At 38.3% G+C, this 22,320-nt stretch overlaps 1 non-coding gene across 1 annotated transcript; it reads left to right on the top strand.

Moving 5' to 3' along the window:
- The first annotated feature begins 12,996 nt into the window (after positions 1–12,996).
- Positions 12,997–13,104, top strand: LOC136332750 (U6 spliceosomal RNA). The gene has a single exon (XR_010730902.1). It is a non-coding gene; the product is annotated as a U6 spliceosomal RNA (small nuclear RNA).
- The last annotated feature ends 9,216 nt before the right edge of the window (positions 13,105–22,320 follow it).

Raw genomic sequence — 22,320 nt, 5'->3', positions numbered from 1 at the left:
CTTCCTAATCCTCATCTAAAAATACTGATGAAGAGGAAGGTTTCAATAATCAGTATTCCAAAATGCAGTTTGACTTCTTTGAATTCCGAAGAGGACTAAGCATAGGCTAGTCAGCAGCTGATTGATGCACCGATCTAAAAGACACATTAAAATATCACAAGAATAAAATGACGGTGATCCAGTTAACTAGGTTTCTATCTTGGTTCCTTATACAGCTGTAGTATGTCCCAGACTTTTCTACTTGAATAGAAAAAAAAACAAAACAGTGAATGGTTTAACAACAGGACCAATAAGGCCCAAATTTCCTTGCGTAGAACATGTACCCTCAAGATTTTTGAGACCAGCTGCCTGACAGTCCCCTGAAATTGGCCAATATAGAATTAGCATTCTCAAGTCAAATATTAAATTGCAAAATCACCTTGAGAATAATCATTTAAAGCTAACACCTTGCATAAGCTTTCCAAAAAGTTGTTTAGCTCAGAAAAATTATAAAAGAGACTCCCCCCAAAAAGGAAATACAAAATATTTTGCAGATATGGAAGATCAAAAAGAGAAATAGATATCTTTCGAATAATACTTTGTAATAACATCCATGTAAGTTATCCCTTGTGTTTGGGTGAGTGATACCACATAGTTCTAGTGACAGAAAACAGAAATGGAAGAAAATCTCACATAAAATTATAATATAATGTTCAATTCAAGGTGTAAATCACCTATTTTGAACATAAAGAAGTACAAACAGGCCCTGGCCAGTTGGCTCAGTGGTAGAGCGTCGGCCTGGCGTGCAGAGGTCCCGGGTTCGATTCCCGGCCAGGGCACACAGGAGAAGCGCCCATTTGCTTCTCCACCCCTCCCCCTCTCCTTCCTCTCTGTCTCTCTCTTCCCCTCCCGCAGCCAAGGCTCCATTGGAGCAAAGATGGCCTGGGCGCTGGGGATGGCTCCTTGGCCTCTGCCCCAGGCGCTAGAGTGGTTCTGGTTGTCACAGAGCGACGCCCCGGAGAGGCAGAGCATCGCCCCCTGGTGGGCGTGCCGGGTGGATCCCAGTCGGGCGCATGCGGGAGTCTGTCTAACTGTCTCTCCCTATTTCCAGCTCCAGAAAAATACAAAAAAAAAAAAAAAAAAGTACAAACATCTTTAGTAAATAATTTTTTTTTCTTTACCACTAAATAAATTCTGAACAGAAATATGGAACTCAGTTGCCCTGATAGAGGATGTTCCACAAGCTCCGCTATCAACCCGAGAAGAGAAGGGCCTCCATCCTGTGCGTCCTCTCTGGTTCCACCCCAATCCTCCCGGAATAGCACCTCTGAAGCTCTATACAGCTTCTGTCTTTAATGAAACCCAGGGTAATTGACACATTTCGAGCTTAATAAATTAAAATTTTCAAGTCTTTTTAATTGAAAAATTGTCAAACCACATATTTTCCTCATCCCATAGATGAATATTGTGTTCTATGACTTTAAAATTGTTGTTTACTTTAACCTTAACTCAGGATCATAATTTTAATTGCTACATCATTTTGTGCCTTGACTGTCATCTAAAATATCAACTGCTCTTTCTAGCACTGTGTTATTTGCAAATGTGAGAATACAGTTGGGGGGTCACATAAAACTAGGTTTGCATACTATCTCCCCTGCTCTCTACCTGCTTGATCTTGCTTAATTTCTCATCTTCTCTGAAATCATCTTACAGGGCTAATGAATACACCATAGTTCATATATACAAAAGTGTTTATCATGCCCTTTACAACGTAAATGTTCTCTAAACAAGAAGTATATAATATTACTTTTGCTATCATTCTTATTGATATTCAGCATGCCTTCTTTGCTTATACTCAACTATGTGATTAAAATGTCAGACAAGAATGGAGCCCTCTAGCATTTGATAATAAACTTACTTTTAAATCCAAAAACTTACTCCCAAAGCCAAAAGAATTAAACAGTCATTTAGAGCTGCTTTGTAAATGAAGGCTCCTCTGAACTGTTCTCCTTGTCCCAGTTCCCGCCCCAATCCACACACAAACAACTGGCTCATAGCAAACTCACCTTATTCATTAGGATTTCAGTAGAAACTTTATGGGTAGACCTACATCACAATAGGGAGAGTAATGAGGTAAGAAGGCACAGGCCTGCTTTAAATAATTGGCAGTATCTGCCTAGAGTGCTGTGCTGAGAATGATTCTGAAGCTCTGTCTTCTCAGAAGAAAGGTTGCAATGTCTTTCCTATATGTGTGCGTTTGCCTTCCCAATATTAAATCATACATCTACACCATCACAAAGACCTAACAGTCTGGTGAACACACTAAAAAAACAAAAGCTACTGAATAAAATGGGATATATGTCATTGCCACACTCATGATTTTCCTGGAAACTGAATCCCCTGAGCAAGGACTTGTTTTATTGGTCAGCATCAAATCCATAAACAATTCAAGTGCAATGTGGACAAAATACTCTGCAAATGATTTTAGACTTGGGCTACTCTATGTTCTCACTAACATGCTATATACCCACTGCACATTGATGTGTGTTCAGAGAACACAAATTCATTTCTATACCAGCTATATCAGTGCAATAAGGAGAGAGGTTAAATTTGGGGTACTTTACAAAACCAATCTAATTTATCATTGCAATTTCAACTATTTAGACTGTCCACTTCCACCCCTAATGCTAAACTCATAATAAATAATAAATAGTGTTTAATACATTTAACTTATATTCTCTTTCCTTTCTTACACAGCACTTTCAAAGCTGAGTTCATTTTAACAACATCTCTCCCATGCCCCATTAGAACTGTTTCCTCTACTTCTTAAGCCTACAAGAAAGTTGCAGTCCCCTGGGTTTCTGAGGTGTATTGATTTCTCTGATTATAATACATACTTAAATTTGTACCAATTGATTTTTCAAATCATAGAAGACAGATTCAGAATGAGCAGAATCTTTGAAAACAAAATATAGTTTATAAATAAGAAACTTATAAAAATTGTTATAAAAAATAAACAGGAAGAAAAATAACTGATTTTGTTGGTATGTAATACAATTAAAAGTTTTTCCACTATAAATATTCCTCTTTCAGAGCAATTTTTAAAATTTATTATGTTCTTATTTTTGGAAAGGAAATATTGCCCTTGGATATAGTAATTAATTATCTGCAAGGTATTTCCCCCTTTTTGAATAATCTGAGACCCTAGATACAATAGTTTCTTTCTTATAAGAGAATTTATTTCTAAAGTAAGTAATGTTTTTCATTTTATTATGATTTAGATTTAATATATCAGGAAGGTAAATAGCACCTGAAACTTTCTATAATTTCATGTCCAGGGGTCAATATATAGTTACTTGCATGAAAACTTTGGACTTTTCTATCACACGATTCTCAATTGTTCATAGTCATATTCTGTGACAGTTCCTTAAAGGCTCAGTTTAATAGTAATGCCAAAAAAGCATGTCTTCTCCTTGTGTGGGTGTTAAATAAACTCCACCAATGAGAGACAGATTTACAGAGGTAGGTACGAGTACAGTGATTACTTCCACTGCCCATAATTACCACCTGCTTAAGAGAGCTGTGAACAGAGGCAATATCCTAGAATGTTATTTCAGGGAGAAGCCAAATATATACTCAGGCCATTTACAGGAATCTTTTTAAGAAGGCTCAGATCCAGAAGAGTTACTACAAGCCAACATTGTTAGGTTCTTTGACTCCTTGATTCTCAAAAGCTTAGGTGGCCAGTATTTTCTGGCTCCCACTCTGTGGAACTTGGCCCTCAGCTTTTAAAAGAATTGGGTTGCAAAGGACAGCAGCCACTGGGGCTGCCTGGAAAGTGAAAGCAGTTTCCACCCTGGTAGCCAGACAGGATACCAGGGGATTAGTGTAACAGAGTTGGTTACACTAACTCTGGACGCAGTCAGCTGGCCCCAGTCAGCTGAGGCCTAGTCTCCAGGCTCCCAGCCAGACAGGAAGGCTGCTTTTGTGGGGAAAGCATGTTAGCTGGAGCGTCAGTTATTCCAGCATTAATGCTTCTCTCCACCTCACTGTAACCTTTTGGAGCGAATATAACGACCATGCTGGCTCTATCAGCTGGAAGCAAATAGTATTCTGACTCTCCCTACATTTTCCCCATACTCAGAATATCATATTGTATCAAATACCTACAACTCACTAATCTAAAGGCAGAAAATCTCCCAGCTTTTTCATTATTTGATGAAGTTTAGTTCTCTGTAGAGAATTCTCTGTAGAGAACTAAAATTCTCTGTAGAGAATTTTAAGGGCCTGATTGAAGACCTCAGAAAATGGAGTCAATAGTCATAAAAAATAAAATAAGTCCACAGAACTCAAGATCTGAGACTTCAGGGTATCCTGTATGTATATGTCTTAGTACAGGGGTCCCCAAACTTTTACACAGGGGGCCAGTTCACTGTCCCTAAGACCATTGGCAGGCCAGACTATAAAAAAATACTATGAACAAATCCCTATGCACACTGCACATATTTTAAAGTAAAAAAACAAAACGGGAACAAATACAATATTTAAAATAAAGAACAAGTAAATTTAAATCAACAAACTGACCAGTATTTCAATGGGAACTATGCTCCTCTCACTGACCACCAATGAAAGAGGTGCCCCTTTTGGAAGTGCGGCGGGGGCCGGATAAATGACCTCAGAGGGCCGCATGCGGCCCGCGGGCCATAGTTTGGGGACCCCTTACCTAGTGTGATACATTTCAATTTTTTCAGTGAAGAGTGACCCTAACTGAGTCTCTTGCTTCCATTATCCCCCACCTTATTCTCTGCAGAGTTCCCAGAATGATCCTTTCTGAAAGTAAATTGGGTCATATACCTTCCCTTCACACACACACACACACACACACACACACAATGAAAAACAACTCTCACACACCTTCGGAGGTCAGAGTTTTCACTTGTCCTCAGAGCTTCACATTTGTCATCATTTCTATTTCCTTAACCTGTTTTATCTTCTCTTTAGAGCACTCTGCCCAGTGAACATAGTATTGTGATATATAATGTATGTATCAGCCATCTGCCCACTGGAAAGCAAGGCTATGAGGGCAGGAGTGTCATCTTATACACTTGTGGTTCTGCCATCTAATATAACAGAGTGGATGGACAATAAATGTTTGAGAAATAAAGAATCAGAAAGCTTATTGAAGTTGAATAAGGCCTCGCATACTGCCTAGGTATTGGACAGTTCTTGATGAACTGAGACCCTATTAATCTGACCAGCATTTAGTTGAACATGCACAGGCTCCAAAATTGGTCACTTTGCACCAAACCTCCTTCTGTACACACTCCTAGTGACACTCCATAATTATTAAACTCTGTGGCAACTCTTGTATTTCTCTCTGAAGACTTTCTATCAGTTAAACAAGATAACAGATTGAGGAAATAGTATCACACACAGTCATTGTAGCAGTACCATTTTATCCTGGGAATGACTTTAGGGAGGCTATTAAACCTCTTTAGCCATCAGGGCCTGTTATGGACTAAACTGTGACCCTCCCCCCCCAAAAATTCAAATATTGAAGTTCTAACCTCTAGTACCTCAGAATGTAATCACATTTATAAAGGAGGTGTTTGTGGAAGTGATTGGATTAAAATGAGGTCATTAGAGTGGGCAATATAATCCAACCCGACTGATGGCTTTATAGGAAGGGAAGATTAGGGCACACACTCAAAGGGAAAATCGCGTAAAGACCCGGGAGAAGGTGGCCATGTGTAGGGCAAGGAGGGAGACCTGAAACCGGACCTTCCGCCACAGCCCTCAGAAGAAACCAACCCTGTCAGCCTCCAGAGCAATGAGATGACACATTTGGGTTATTGAGGCCGCCCAGTCTGCGGTGCTTTGTTACCCTACAGGCTGGTCCAGTGCCCTCATCTATGAACAGGGAAAGATGACAGGACAAACCTCATGACACGGCTGTGCAGACTGAAGGAAATAAAACAGAGAAAGTTCTTATCCCTGCCTCTGGCAAACAGTAGTCACTCATTTGAACTGTCATTAACCCTATCTTACCTGGCCAGGAAAACCAATTTTACAACCTTAAAGTGGCCCATTCATAACCATGAGGGGAAAAGTCCACTGTTTAATGGTGAATAAAATGTCTCTCTTTCACCCAGAAGAACTTAACCTTTCCAGGCATGGAGGGAAACAAGAGCCAGGAATCTTCCTCTGCTTTGTAAATGTCTGCTGTATCCTGAGGACACAAAGTTCCCACAAGAACTGGCAATCAACTATTTGGTGACAAGGGGCCATAGAAGTTAATAGAATGTGATGTCATGTACATAATAGGAAGTACAATAAAATGGTAGTTTAAGGAATAGATCTGGAAGCAGCTCAAGACAACCCAGTGAGGGACAGCAAGGGAGGATTAGGACAGTGGGGACAAAATACACTCCCCTCATAGTACTCTGGTCACCAGTAAACATATAAAGTAAGAACTGGAAGAGCTTCTAGAGATTTCCCTCAATTTGCAAAAACAAACTGTGGTCACAAATCTTGCCTAAGAGGATAAAGTTAGTAGTAAAACTCCATTTTTTTTCCATTAAACTTTTTTTTAGGAGCTCATTTTTACAACATTGCCTCTGCATCTGACTCTAAGATTATGACTGAGAGGTAGTCAGAGCCTGGAGCCTCACTTGACAGACAGAGTTAGAAACCTCCTAAAAGCTATGGAGGTTTTGGAGCAGAGCTACACCCAAAGTTATCTATACGGGAGGTGGTGTAACTTCGGGGCACAGCTCCACGGCCAGCCCACTGTGGTTTCAAACTTGCTTCAAACAAGTCACACGCATTCACTAATCTTCTGTTGCCACATTTGTTCCACGTTTACATAACTGCATCTATCAGGTAGGAATGCTGTAAAAAATAAATAGCAAGGTCTGGAAAAAATTAAAAAAGAGAAGCTTGATATATCTTTAATATAGAAAAAGAGTAGCGTTTTTCCACATGTACACAAAAATGAGTCATTATGGGTTTCAAAGCCAGAGCCACTGTTCTCACTTCCCATATTTGTAATAAAACGTTGTGAATTTCTTAGCACTCTGCAGGGTTTTGATACATGGGCTCCCTTTCAGAGTTACAGAATAACAAGTTAGGAATGACTCCAGGCAGCCTACATGCTCGACAAGGCACTCACATGGGGCCAAGAGAGACACAGAGCACTGTCCATCTTCTGAAGAACAGCTGCCACCCAAAGTATTTAGCATTACTAGGAGACAGGGCTGGTGGTCTTCATTTGTCTAAGATACTCATAATACTGCTCCCCCCAATTCTTATTTTCCTTTTGCTTTACCTACTTTTATCATTTTAGGCAGTGTGCAAGTCACTGGGTGTTCAGTGATGAAATTAGAAAGTCCCTCACGTCAAGGAACTTAAGGTCAACTGGGACCTTTAGGTATGAATTTTTCTGCAATTATATCTGACACCTGAAATGAAGTTGGCATTTAAACTAACATTTGTTTGATTTAGCTCAGTGTCATCATTAATTTTTCTCATAGAAATCTGTTCTGTGCTTATTGCAGAGAGCAGAAATCTGTGTGTCCTCAAGATTAAATGAAAAACCTAAATAGGCAGAGGTTCTTTGTTTCGGAGAAACACAAATCGTTTCATGAAAGTTACTCTCTGCAGAAAAATGCACAATATGCTACACACAATTCCAGGGAGTACACAGAGTTTCCAAAAGCCATTTCTGAGCCACTCAGAGTCCATGAGTCACAGGTTAAACAACTTTCCTGCAAAGAGAAGTACTAAAAGGGTATGCATACTTGCAATGTGGAGTAGTATCTTAATGTATAGACCAGTTTGTATGAATTTGTATAGTAAATTAACAGATAGAAAAAATGTGCAAGAGAAAAAATGTGCAAGATTAATCAACATGTTTTTTGGAAATTAAAAATAAAAATCTTTTAAGTCATCATCTACCTTGAGCCTGACCCTAGAGTAACCAGACTGTTACTGCAAAATAGGGTGTTTATCTGTCCCAGTTACTGTGTTGCTTCGACCCTTCTCTAATCTGAGCTAAATGGATAAAGTCTATCTCTGGATCAACATGTCGAACTGAATATATACTATATGACCAACTAAATAATAGACTCTATTTACATACATGGTACATTTTGATTTAAAATAAAATACTATTCATATATTGAAAAATAAAAAAATTATGCTCTATTGATGTTTTTACTTTTATTTCATAGAGTTGTACATGTAGTTCTTCCATAAAATTTAAATATCATCTTGTGTTAATACAAAATCATATAAAGAATTTAAGTTTATCAGATCACTTACTCAAATAAAAACCTGGCAATGTCTGTTAAGGTGGAGGTGTGAACATCCTTCAGAGTAGGTGAGAATGCCCTTGAGTTTTAACTAAGTTTTCTGGTTGACATTTCTTTATACAACCTGTACTTAGCTCCATTTTCTCTGGCAACAGCAGGTAATATATACTTCCAAAATGTCTCATTTATGTACCTTAATGACTCATAGATTACAGTTTTAAAGTGCTGAGAGTATTTTTGAAGAGTACAGATAGTTCAGACAAAAGAAATTAAAAGAAAAAAAAACTCTAGAAAGGAATAGTCAATCATATGTCAGAAGGAGAATACCACAATAAAAGTTATTTATCTGATGTGCCAAAGGCACACGGCATATAAATAGAAATTATGGCACATGAAACTTCTCAGAAAACAAGAATGCAAACAAATCTGCAAGAAAATTTATCACAATTGGTTAAATCACAATTCTTTTTTTTAATTTGGAGTATTATATTTGGCTTCTGACTTTTATTTAATGCCTTGAATAAATTTTCCCCTTTAAAATTTGTAGACAACCTTATTTCTAGCTAGAGTGATTATAAGAGTTTTACTCAAATTTCTTATCATTCTTCGACTTATCAAAAATCTATATCACATCAGACACAAATGTTAATTATCAAGATAAAAATTGTGTATCTACTAGTAGACTTCCCGGTATAACTTTCTGAATCCTTCACAAGATCAACTGAAGAGTTGCTGCAAAAATCAAAATATTTTATCTAAATTATTCTTATCCATTTACCTCCTTTTATTCTCACTTCACCCATTTGAGATAAGTAGGAATACATATTACTTAACATCTTCCTTTTTTATAAAAAGAATGGTTAGAAACTGAAGCAAAAGAAAGTGCTATTTTTACCTAAAGTCACACAAAGGTAGGAACAAGGTAGGAAAAACTCTGTTTCCTGCCTCAGGTTTCTTTTAGGAGACCAAATACTTTTCAAGTTAATGTGTCCTCCCAAATGGATCCAAGAAAGAAATAAAATTATTTAATTATAGATTTTAATAGCTAAAAATTTTCTTATTTAGATAAATTTAACATAAAAATTATAAAATTCTTTATGACATTTTAGTAAATAAAAAGAAAGTAAAATAATATGGCTTTTCGAAGAATTTGCTCATCTTTGGAAATATAAAAATGATATTAACTTCATCACAATAAATAAGAAAGATATTTTAAAGTAGCAATTTTAACTATCTTCTGAAATGATTTCTTAAATTTGGAAAAGTCTTTTTTTCTTAGCCATCTCTGATACTTTTGACTCACCTTAGCATGCTATTTGCAATGTCTTTTGAGTTGAACCAAATAACCCTTCACTATAAGGAAATTACTATAACTTCAATAGTCCTAAAAGGTAAAGAGCCAACAGAACCCTTTGGTCAAAAACATAGCTCATGAAACAGATATACAAATAATGTACAGTTCCATTGACTCTGAGAACTTGAAGACAGCACTTGAGTGTAGGAGATGACCCTGCACCAATATAAATGGCAGTTAACTTCAGAGCAGGGGTTACTTGGAAACAAAAGATCTTGGAGTATATTGTCCATAACAGGAGACTGGCCTGGGTTACTTGAATGCAAGTACACAGGATTCTTGGAAGAATGCCTCCAAGAACCAGATGTCCTTTAGGATTAATAAACTCTGAGACTCTGACTCTTCTTGTGTCCTTATTCATGAAAGAAACAGTAGACGTGCAGGGTTGGGGATGATACAGATAGGAAAAAAGGCTTTTGTAGCTTTCTAGTTTTATCTGCTGAGCTGTGGCTTTTGGAACTCAATAAATACGCAGTGGCACAGTTTCTCGGGGCTGATTCGCCTAAGAGTTTCAGCCCTCTGCCCATTTACTTTCATCTGATGTGTCTTTTGCCTTTCAAGTCCGAACCATAAAAAAATTCGTAACACTTGAGTATCTCTGGGACCTTGGATCGGGGCTGCATAGAGTATATTTTGTGTTTCTTTAAGTTACAAAGGAATAACAATGTTCCTCCATGTCTGCATATGTTACCTTTCTCTCTGGTTTCATTAACTACTCTTCTGTACTACAACTCAAGTATCACCTTCTTTGTAAGTCGTTCTTGAGCATCCTGTTAGGATCAATCTTGGCTACCATCCTGCCCCCTATCGCCCAGTCTTTCCAGTGAAAACTCTGTCACACTCCATCTGGTATTTAGTTTTTAAAAAGGTCTTTCTGTGCCACCAGACTGTGCCTGAAAACATAATTACTTTTTAATGCTTATTACACCAAATTGAACTAAATTCCAACTAAGACCCAAGAGATAGTCTTCAAGTACAAATTAGTATGGAATTTAGTTTTTATTTATGGTCTTTCTACATCACAGATAGCTTCAATGTTAGTGATGATATATTCAAATATGAAAAGAAATTTTATTTAGATTTTATATCTTAGGCCCTAGAATTGGTTTCTGCCCCTGACTAATATGTAAGTAGGTTTCTACAGCCCACTACCTTGTCATCTGACAAAAAGGCTCCACCTCATCCTTAGAGATAACCAGTGTAAATTCTGTGGTGCTGAACAATTTTATGGAGTGGATCAGAGGGCACTTCAACAGAGAACTGACTGAGAAGACTCTGATTGAGTCAGGATAACAGAAAGAAATCATGATTCATTATCATCTTGGGTGCAACAGCACAGCTTTGTTCATCTTAATGAAGGAAGGCACTCAGAATTTATGGCTAGTCAAGTGGCTCTGATGAAGAAGTTTCAGGCAGAGATGAGGGAGCAAACATTTTTCCCCCTGTTTTTTGCTTAACCAGATATAAGAAACTTTTGAATTTCCTAAAAGTGCTAGAAAAAATTAGGTGAGATTACTGTCAGAAACACCTCAGAAATAAACATTCATTTAATGTCCTGAGGAAATTCCACCAGTTACGTGGACTGTTTGAAAATACTAACTGGAGAGTCTCCAATTTTATTTTGAGTAGAACTTTACCTAAATGAGTTGTCAAAAATCACCCTCAGACTTTCAGACCATATGCCATTTTATTTACAAATATCTGGATATGATGTCCATTTACTTTTTTGTTTCATTTCTCAAAACTTCTTAATAAAAGTAATGGTAGAGCCTGCCTTGTAGCATTTATGCACCATTAGCCTCTGCTGTAGAGAGCGAGGATCAGTTTTTTTGTGTCCTTCTCAGCAAACCCATTTCAGAAGTTCAGCCACCTGTATAGATAAGAGGCATGAAGCAAGAGGCGCGGAAGGTTGTCAACTCTTTCTATGTTCTAAATCTCTAATACATATTTCCAGAGTTGGCTGGCTAAAAATGCACTGAAAAAACATCAACCTACATCTATTTATTATGGTAAGTTTCTAATTATATAGTCTAGAACAGTGCTCCCCAACCTTTTTTGGGCCACTGACCAGTTTAATGTCAGAAAATATTTTCATGGACCGGCCTTTAGGGTGGGACGGATAAATGTATCACGTGACCGAGATAAGCGTCAAAAGTGAGTCTTAGACGAATGTAACAGGAAATCTGGTCATTTTTTAAAAAATAAAACATTGTTCAGACTTAAATATAAATAAAACAGAAATAATGTAAGTTATTTATTCTTTCTCTGTGGACCGGTACCAAATAGCCCACGACTGGTACCGGTCTGTGGCCCCAGGTTTGGGGACCACTGGTCTAGAACACTGTGCATGAGGTATTTAGAAAAAGTCACTCAGCCTTGGCGGGTTGGCTCAGTGGTAGAGCATCAGCCTGGCGTGCGGAAGTCCCAGGTTCGATTCCCGGCCAGGGCACACAGGAGAAGCGCCCATCTGCTTCTCCACCCCTCCCCCTCTCCTTCCTCTCTGTCTCTCTCTTCCCCTCCCGCAGTCAAGGCTCCATTGGAGCAAAGATGGCCCAGGCACTGGGGATGGCTCCATGGCCTCTGCCTCAGGCGCTAGACTGGCTCTGGCCGCGACAGTGCAATGCCCCAGATGGGCAGAGTATCGCCCCCTGATGGGCATGCTGGGTGGATCCCGGTCAGGGGCATGCGGGAGTCTGTCTGACTGCCTCCCCGTTTCCAGCTTCAGAAAAATACAAAAAGAAAAAATAAAATAAAAATAAAAAAAAGAAAAAAAAAGAAAAAGTCACTCAATTTTTCTTTCTTTTTATTTTATAGTGCATAAAAGACAATTATAAAAATCCACGGGTGAAGCTTTGCGCAGAGCTGTATGTCTCAGCTACCCTTGCCTGAAAGGAAACACACCCTGATTAAAGTCTTAGAAAGCACACACAGGATCAGTTATAGCTGCAGGAAAGGCACGGGTTGCTGGGAGCAGGGTGATGCCAGCAGCTCAAGGCCTCCTGGCACTGCTACCACAGCACGGGGAGAGGCTCGTGCTGGTTCGTGCAATTTACTCTTCAGCAAGCTTTTATACATTTTCCTTACATAAGAAATCTGCATGACTAATTTAAATATATAATTACCTTAAAAGTTAATTGTAGAAAAAAATCAATTACAAAAGTAATTTTAAACAACTAATTAGAAGTCTTTCTCTCACTCTCATGCACACATCTCTCTTTTTTCTTCTTCATCTTCTGGGGATAATTGCATGTCCATTAAGAATCTCCAAATTTCCTCCATTATTTCTCCTTCAAAGATGCTTCACTGGCAAAGATTTTAACAGAATAGGTTCCAATTGAAAAAGGAGCCCTTGTGCTCATTTCGGCAGCACATATACTAAAACTGTCAACCATAAAGGGAAGATTTGCATGGGCCGTATGCAAGGATGACACACAAATTTGAGAAACAGGAGTGCTTACTATCAGGAGATTAACAAAAGATGACAAATCCACATTTGTTATAATAGAGCGTGGTTTAGACTTGTCAAGGAGAGTAAAGGAGTTTAAGAAAATGAATTGCTCTATTAATTTTCTAGTGCTGCTATTACAATTTGCCACAAACTTCCTGGCTTAAAACAACATATATTTATTTTCTTGAAACTCTGAAGTCCAGAAGTCTGACATTGAGGTGTTGCAGGACCAACTCTCCCTGAAGCCTCCAGGGGAGAATCCTTTTCTGCTTTTTTTTTTTTTTTTTCCTTTTTTGTATTTTTCCAAAGCTGGGAACGGGGAGGCAGTGAGACAGACTCCCGCATGCGACCGACCGGGATCCACCCGGCATGCCCACCAGGGGGCGATGCTCTGCCCACCTTGGGGCGTCGCTCTGCCGCAATCAGAGCCATTCTAGCGCCTGGGGCAGAGGCCACAGAGCCATCCATCCTCAGTGCCCGGGAAAACTTTGCTCCAGTGGAGCCTTGGCTGCGGGAGGAGAAGAGAGAGACAGAGAGGAAGGAGAGGGGGAGGGGTGGAGAAGCAGATGGGCGCTTCTCCTGTGTGCCCTGGCCGGGAATCGAACCTGGGACTCCTGCACGCCAGGCCGATGCTCTACCACTGAGCCAACCGGCCAGGGCCCCTTTCTGCTTTTTTCAACCCCTGGCTGTTTCAAGTGCTCCCTGGCTTGTGACAGCACCATTCTAATTGCTACCTCCATCTTCACATGGTCTTTCTTTCTGTATTTTCTCCTATTCTGTCTGTCTTTTCTTATTCTTATAAAGACACTTAAAAAAAATAAAGACACCTGTTATTAGATTTAGGGCCTGCAGGGACAAGAGGTATGGTTTTTTTTCAATAGATGCATTTATTTATAGGTATAAACTGGTTTCTTTGGGGATAAATTCAAGAGGAGATGTAAGCTTTCTCCTAATTTGCGATGTCCTTCCTTGGCAGGCAGGACAGCAAGTTCTAGGATAAACTAAAATCATTCTTTAAAAAAAATACCCCCAACAGGCCTGGGGCAATGGTTAAATTAGAAAATAATCCCCAATGATTTCTGTTTTTGAATACAGAGGCTTAAGAAGGATTTTCCACTGGGTACATGAGGAAGATGTGATTTTTGGTAGTGTTGGGGAGAAAGATTGGGATTAAGGCCCATGCAAGCTGGCGTCAGTCCACAGGGAGAATCCAGGATGATCTCACTCTGAAACCCTTAACTTAATTACATTTGCCAAGCCCCCTTTTCCAAATAAGGTCACATTCACAGATTCTGGGGAGACCTGTGAGTCTTTTGGGAGGTGTCACCATTCAACCTACTACAGTTGCCTTAAAAAACATCCAGGAATAATGTCATCTATTAGCTATCATCTACAATGAGTTTGTAATTATATTAGCTGATTATGGAGGATAGATGTTATTTTAGGGAGGTGAGGGAGAAAGGGATTAAAAGACTACACAAGGGCCACAATGTGCCAGAACCTCGTTCAATGTCTCCATAAAAATTAGATCAACTCCTGTGTCACAGGTTCTTGGGAAAGTTGAATGAGATAGTATGCGTAAATGCATTTTGTCAATTATATATGTTATTGTTAATAAAATGATGGAATTCTTTTACTTATATAGCCAAATTTCTTATAAATTATGTTAATAACCCAAAAGCTTTGAGTATAGTAAGTATTCAAGAAAGTCTCTGGAGTTATTTAATGAAAACAGTGAATAAAAAAATGAATTAAATATTCTCTGGAGGTGCATTCTCTGTAGAAGTGCCAAGATTCACATACTCTGAGCTGTATATATTGATAATTATACAAACTGCAGAAATATGGGCCAGACCAGTTATATATTGATCAAGGTTTCTTCCTCACTGTCTCTCCAGCAGACCCTGTTTGGGATGTAAATTCTTTTACAATAAATAAAGGATCACAGCTGATTGAAGAGCAGATGAAATTCAGAAATTAGAGTCTCTTTAAGACCATGCACTTATGTTTAATGTTACCCATAAAAATTCTTTTCCATAAAGAAGTGCAAAGTTCTGTTATTTTTCAAAATAAGCAATTTATTCCTTCCTTGTTATATCTCAACTAGATCAGAAAATGGGACCTTATTCCTCAGCCGCTATATAATTTTCATCACAAAAAATTATGTTTTGTTACTCTTCTGAGTGGGTGTTTATAGGTGGCATTATGTTGGCTTAAAATTCAACTTTTCTACTTGACCAGGCGGTGGCGCAGTGGATAGAGCGTCAGACTGGGACGCAGAGGACCCAGGTTTGAGATCCCGAGGTCGCCAGCTTGAGTGGGGGCTCATCTGGTTTGAGCAAAGTTCATCAGCTTGGACTCCAGGTTGCTGGCTCGAGCAAGGGGTCACTTGGTCTGCTGTAGCCCCACAGTCAAGGCACATATGAGAAAGCAATCACTGAACAACTAAAGTGCCACAACAAAAAACTGATGATTGATGCTTCTCATCTCTCTCTGTTCCTGTCTGTCTGTCCCTATCTGTCCCTCTCTCTGACATCTCTCTCTCTCTCTCTCTGTAAAAATAAATAAAAATTAATTTTTCTGCCTGACTTGTGGTGGCACAGTGGATAAAGTGTTGACCTGAGACACTGAGGTCACTGGTTCAAAACCTCAGGCTTGCCTGGTCAAGGCACAAATGAGAAACAACTACTACAAATTGATGCTTCCTGTTCTTCCCTCCCCCCCCCCCGCCTTCTGAAACCAATAAAGTCAGTCTTCAAAAATTTAAATTTTTCTTATACAAATATCTGTTTGCTAAAGTATATCAAGACTAATAAGAATTGCCCTTATATAAATTTAAGTCTAAGGAAAGCAAAACCTTTTCTTGAGGAAACTGGAAAATTCCCATTTCCTGAAGACAGTTCTTTCTCCAGAATCAAAAACTGTGGAATGAGTATGATGCACTCGAATGCTTGTGAACTATTACCCTGGGATCCACCCAGAGCAGAGTTTAAGTCACAGGTCACTAGACCTCACTTCTCATCCTGAGTTTCTAGTTCTGTAGGTCTGATGTGGGCCCAATAATTTGCATTTATAACAAGTTCCAAGTTGTGCTGATGTGCTGGCTCAACGTCAACACTTTAAGAATCACTTTTTTAGAAACAAGGGAAAAAAAGAAGCTAGCTTGCATATTTTTTTTCTCCCACAACTCTTCTCTGGTGGAGGAGTGAGTTGGAAAGGAGGGATAGATGAGCAGAAGAGAGTGTATTAATTAATAGAAGTTCCTCTTCATTTAAAAAAATAACCCTTAGGAGTAAGAAACAAAGGTTTCTTTCAATATCATATCCTAATCTTTGCATCTAAGATCCTGCAGGTCTGAAACTATCAGAAACCATCCTTGCAAGGTGTAAAAGACCATGAAGGACACAGTAAAAGATGAGACATTGGACTTAAATCAATAAAGAAACCAGTACCAAACACACAAAGGAACAGTTCTTGATCATATATGACACATGGGACATCCTTGGAAATAATGGCAGGGGAGGCAACCTATGTTATACCAAAGGTATGTAGGTAAGAAACCCAGCCCATGAAATTTGAGCATGAAAATTTATCTGTTGTTATTTAAGTCCATAGACTGGTTGTACATTTTACTTACAATAAAATATGGATGCTCAATGACATTTGTTACTTACAAGGTTGTATGCTCTTTGTAGAACAAAGACATTTTAGAATACTTTTTTTATTTCCACTGTATCAATCATCATGCTTTCCTTGGTGCAGACTCATCTTTACTTACTTTCTTCTTCCCAAATATTAAATTGTTAATGTTATTTTTCAACATGAAGCTTTATAGTTTTACATCGCCACAAATAGCTTCCAAACTTCTTAATTTGACATGCAAGATAGCATACTATCTTATATGCTAGACTTCATCTTATACAACTATCTAGAACTGAGATCAACCTTGACTGAAAGCTTGTCAGAAACACAAATTCTTGGTCCCAACCCCAGACTTATTATGTCAGAATCTGCATTTTAACAAGACCCCTTCAGCTGATTTCTCTGCATATTATAGTTTGACAGGCACTATTCTAGATTACTGACAACACTTCTTTCACCTTGGTAATCTTTTAGCTATAACTGATTGGTACAGTCCTGTTTGGGTCATAAACATTGATGACAGATGAGATACTAGAACTTAACCATTATATCAGATGCAAAATCTACTTCAGAACCAAATGCAATTCTCAGAAATGTTTATATCTTTTCTAAGTTATATGCACCGTTACAATGGTCCTTTACCGAAGGTTCAGAGAGATTCATTGCTGGAAGCTAGATTGAGAACATGACTCTTGTTCAGTAATAACAACAGCAATAACCAGAGACTCCATTCCCTAGTCTCTGATTTGTGCACCTGTATCTCAGGCCTTCCACTATTCCAAATAGCAATTCAGTGAATATTGACTATATCCAACTGTCAGTAATGCTTCTTTGGCTTTACCTAGGACAGTATTTATAAGAAAGTACAGCTATACACTCCACCACCTGCTACTGACTTTAGTGCTGATTAAATACAGAATAAACTCACTGTTAGAACTACTACTGTTGAATTATTTATATTTTGCTGCACTTTTAAAAGAAAGACATTCTTCTATGTTTACCCATGCAACAGAGCTGTGAAAAGTTATAAAATATTTAAGTATAGTCTGAAAGATAACTGTGCATGAGGTTGTGTTTTTTTTATTGTTGTCTCTTTTGTGTTAGGTAGATTATGTGAAACCTAAATGTTTCTTTTTGTACCAGTTAATGGGAAGAGTTGGAGTTTTATAGACATGCCCAAATTTGTCTTCAAACCCATCTGACTTGAAATTAAAATACCAGCTATGTGAGTGTCACACTTATATATCATAGAAATATATAATTTGAAATCTATATAGTCACATTAACCAATGATACCCCAATAAATTTAATTTTAAAAGAAAAGAAAAGCAAGGGGTAAAGAGCAATCTGCATGGTGGATTGGGGCTTGTTCTGAACAGCCTTTTAATTGGTTCAGGGCTGGTGATGCCTTTCCTTGCTAGGAGCCCTAGTGTTAACTTTGTATGAATGACACAGTAGGCTCGACTGTCCTTGGAATGATGACATTTCTTGTTTGATTGGGTATGGGAAAATATTTATTTATAACAGGCATTTGCAAAGTAAGGTCCTATGGGAACCATAAAAGATGAGCCTTGCTTACGGGAGTTTAGGGCATGAACTCCCACAGTGAACTAAAGACGTCTTTATATGACTTGAATATAAAGAACTAAAGTGACATTAAAAAGTTATAAAATGCTTTGGAGTTCAAAAAGGAGATTATTTAAATTTAGAGGACCAGGAGAGGCTCTGTGAAGATGCTAGCATTTGAGCTGGGTCTTTTTTTTTTTTTTTCTGAAGCTGGAAACGGGGAGAGACAGTCAGACTCCTGCATGCGCCCCACCGGGATCCACCCGGCACGCCCAGCAGGGGCGATGCTCTGCCCCTCCAGGGCGTCGCTCTGCCGCGACCAGAGCCACTCTAGCACCTGGGGCAGAAGCCAAGGAGCCATCCCCAGCTCCCTGGCCATCTTTGCTCCAATGGAGCCTTGGCTGCGGGAGGGGAAGAGAGAGACAGAGAGGAAGGAGGGGGTGGGGGTGGAGAAGCAAATGGGCGCTTCTCCTATGTGCCCTGGCTGGGCATCGAACCCAGGTCCCCCGCATGCCAGGCCGAGGCTCTACCGCTGAGCCAACCGGCCAGGGCCTTGAGCTGGGTCTTAAAGAGTGGTAGGAGTTAGACATTTGCATATGGGAAGGACAGCTATGCCAATACATGGGAACATCTAAAGCCAAGGCCTGAAATTTGGAGAATACTGGGCAGCTGACTGGTACCTAAAGAGATGAAAATGGGTGTTGTTAGATAGTTGATCATGAGCTACATTAAATTTTAACTTTGTTGATAAGAGTTCAGAAAGCATGGAGAGATTCTGCATGGGGAAGTGACATCAGTAGGGTTTTAGTGGAAAGTTAGGAAAATTAATCTTCCACAAGTGTGCATGGTTAATTAGAATGGAGACAGCCTGGAAGCTTGCTAGGAGCACTTCTCAGCCTATTATTATAAAGCTATATCAACAATATTATAGTTGTCATTCCTTTCTTGTTTTTATTTCTACAATTATATGTTGCCTCTATTTTTTTAAATGTAGATTAAAGGGTTACATGTATTACAAAATCTCTCTTAATATTAATGTTAATAAACTTTCCAATATTTTAACTTTAAATAATACCTTCAACTTTACAGATGAGAGTGAGTCCTATTATTTTCAGTATATTTCTTTTATTGATTGATTTTCGAGAGAGAGAAACATGACTTGTTCCTCTTATTCATGCTGACATTGGTTGATTCTTGTATGTGCCCTGACTGGAGATAGAACCTGTGACCTTGGCATATCTGGAGGACACTATCCAACTGAGCTACCAGGCTAGGGCTTGTTTTTATAAGAAGTCCACACTTGTCTTTGCTCATCCAAGTTGTGCTTCTATGTATTTTCTCTATAGCCACTAAATCATTTCTAAGGTGCACTAAACTCTCCTCATTGTCCTGTGGGTTTTAATAATCACATGGACTCATTTTACCCAAATTCCTTTTTTGAGAAAACACTTTCTACAGAATTTCTAAGATATAACCATTGTCATTGATTCTAATGATGGGAACCCAGTGCGCCCAAGGAGTTTCTATTGTGATGTTATTTCAGTTATTAAATAACTTTTTTTTATATCTTGAATTCAATCTACTTCATAACTTTTCTCTTGTTCCCACTTTATCCCTCTGGAGATATCCACATTAATTCCAATCTAATCTTTTCCATAAATATATTTCACATACTAAAACTGCACTCACAAAAATACCAAAAAAAAAAATACAAGATTTTAAATATCTGAAGACAATTTTCATACATTCATTCTCTTTTAGGCTGAGCAACCCTGATTCTTTCATCTGTTTTTCATATGCGATAAAATATAGAGCCTTCACAATGTCTTGTAAAGTGTCTGTAAATATCCTTTAGTTTGTCAAGTTCCTCCTCAAAATATAGCAGGCAGAATTGAGCACAATGTTCTAATGCAGTCTGATCTCTGTAAGAAGGGCCATAATGTACAATAGATAGATACAATACTTTGTTTAATTCAGACTCCTTTTACTTCAAAATGCTGACTCACATTTTGCAAGGAAAAAAAAAGGATGAAGTAGGTTACATATTTACAAAAAAAATGCAAGATAAATACATAAAAATATTTATGGCTTCAATTCCAAGCATGTATTTCTGTTTTATGTTCACAAAAGTTATCCAAGAGTGGTATTATTACCTTATAAATTATTAGAAACAATCCCTAATGATCTAAATAATTTCTGCTTTAAAAAGTTAAATTAAGAAAAAAACCTAAACAAAGAAAAAGTAATAATAACCTCCATAGAGCTATAACATTTTTCTTGTTAGCTAAAAGGTTTGATTCTTCTTTTTATTTCATTTTATACGTCTAAGAAAGATTTAATATTCTTCCTCCTTCGTTTTCTCCTTCCTTCCCATTTTTCTTTCATTCTCTTTCTTTCTTTCTTTCTTTCTTTCTTTCTTTCTTTCTTTCTTTCTTTCTTTCTTTCTTTCTTTCTTCTTTCTTTTCTTTCCTTTCTTCTTTCCTTTTTTTCCCTTCCTTCTTCCCTCCCTCCCTTCCTTCCTTCCTTCCTTCCTTCCTTCCTTCCTTCCTTCCTTCCTTCCTTCCTTCCTTCCTTCCTTCCTTCCTCTTTCCTTCCTTTTCTGGTATTATACACACTCTGAGTTATTTTCTGTGTGATTTCAAGCAGAGTAGATATTTTTCAGTGCCATAATGTTAGAAGTGGAATTAAGCAAGACTCATGGAGACAAAATACCTCAGCAAGGCAACTTGAGTCACTCCTGTAGAATGGCTTGCTGCCACAATTGAAAGTCAACCTGCAAGCATAAGGACAGAGGGCAAATTCTGTTTTTATTCCTAACGTAGGCCCTAGACTGCTGGGCCTTGCTCCATTGATTGGAGTGTTGACCGTATAATCTTATTCTTTCTCAATTGGCTAGTTTAAATGGCTGTGCCAAGGGGGAAGGGAGAGATGGCAATATCATTAACTAGGTGAGGAATGGTTAGAAAAAAAACAGATGACCGAATGAAGGGGGCTGGGGGATTGATAAACAAGTTAGCTATTTCTCAATTTACTCCTTGGTTGGAGGAATTCCAATGAACGGTGTTGGGAATTAGCATGTTTCCCCATGTATAAGATGCTCCCATGTATAAGATGCACCTTAATTGGGGGGCTTAAAATTAAAATAAAAAGTATTACATAAACTTATTGAACTCAAGTTTTATTCATCATAAAATTCATACAACTTCTCATCACTGTCAAAACTCCTATCCATTATCTTGTCCTCATCTGTGTCTGATGACAATTCACTGTCTTCAACAATGAGCACAAAAGCAAGCACAAAAAGTGGAAAATGCAAGTAAAAATATCTACAACCATAGTATAAGATGCACCCAGTTTTTAGACCCCAAATTTTTTGAAAAAAAAAAAGTGTATCTTATACATGGGGCAATATGATAATTGAAGAAAAGAACATGAGCCTGACCTGTGGTGGTGCAGTGGATAAAGCGCCGACCTGGAAATGCTGAGGTCGCCAGTTTGAAACCCTGGGCTTGCCTGGTCAAGGCACATATGGGAGTTGATGCTTCCAGCTCCTCTCCCTTCTCTCTCTCTGTCTCTCTCTCCTCTCTGTCTCTCTCTCCTCTCTAAAAATGAATAAAGAAAAAAAAAAAAAAAGAAAAGAACATGAGTTAAACATTTCCTTCAATAATGGTATTTTTTCTGGTTCCTCAATTTGAAGTGTCAGACATCATTATGGAAATTTTATAGATTTACAACTATACTTTCCCAGGCTCATCTAGTTTATCATGCAGTAAGAAATAGTGCATTTTTTCTTACTGCATGATAAACAGTAAGCATGGCATGTAGAATATGGAATAGGGAAGAAATTTTCAAAGCAAAATTTGGGGCAATATGTTTCTACAGAACATTACTCTTCCACATGTCAATTTCTGATGAAAAAAATTGACATTTTCTTCTAACTGGACCAGCCAAAGGTAAAAAAAAAAGGAAAGGTAATACCTGTCTGTGTCCAGGTGCTGTCATATGTAACATTCTGTAAA

The sequence above is a fragment of the Saccopteryx bilineata genome, chromosome 3, assembly GCF_036850765.1.
Source record: "Saccopteryx bilineata isolate mSacBil1 chromosome 3, mSacBil1_pri_phased_curated, whole genome shotgun sequence".
Taxonomy (NCBI): Eukaryota; Metazoa; Chordata; class Mammalia; order Chiroptera; family Emballonuridae; genus Saccopteryx; species Saccopteryx bilineata.
Note: the sequence above shows the minus strand (reverse complement) of the source record. Positions and strands in the feature narration are given on the sequence as shown.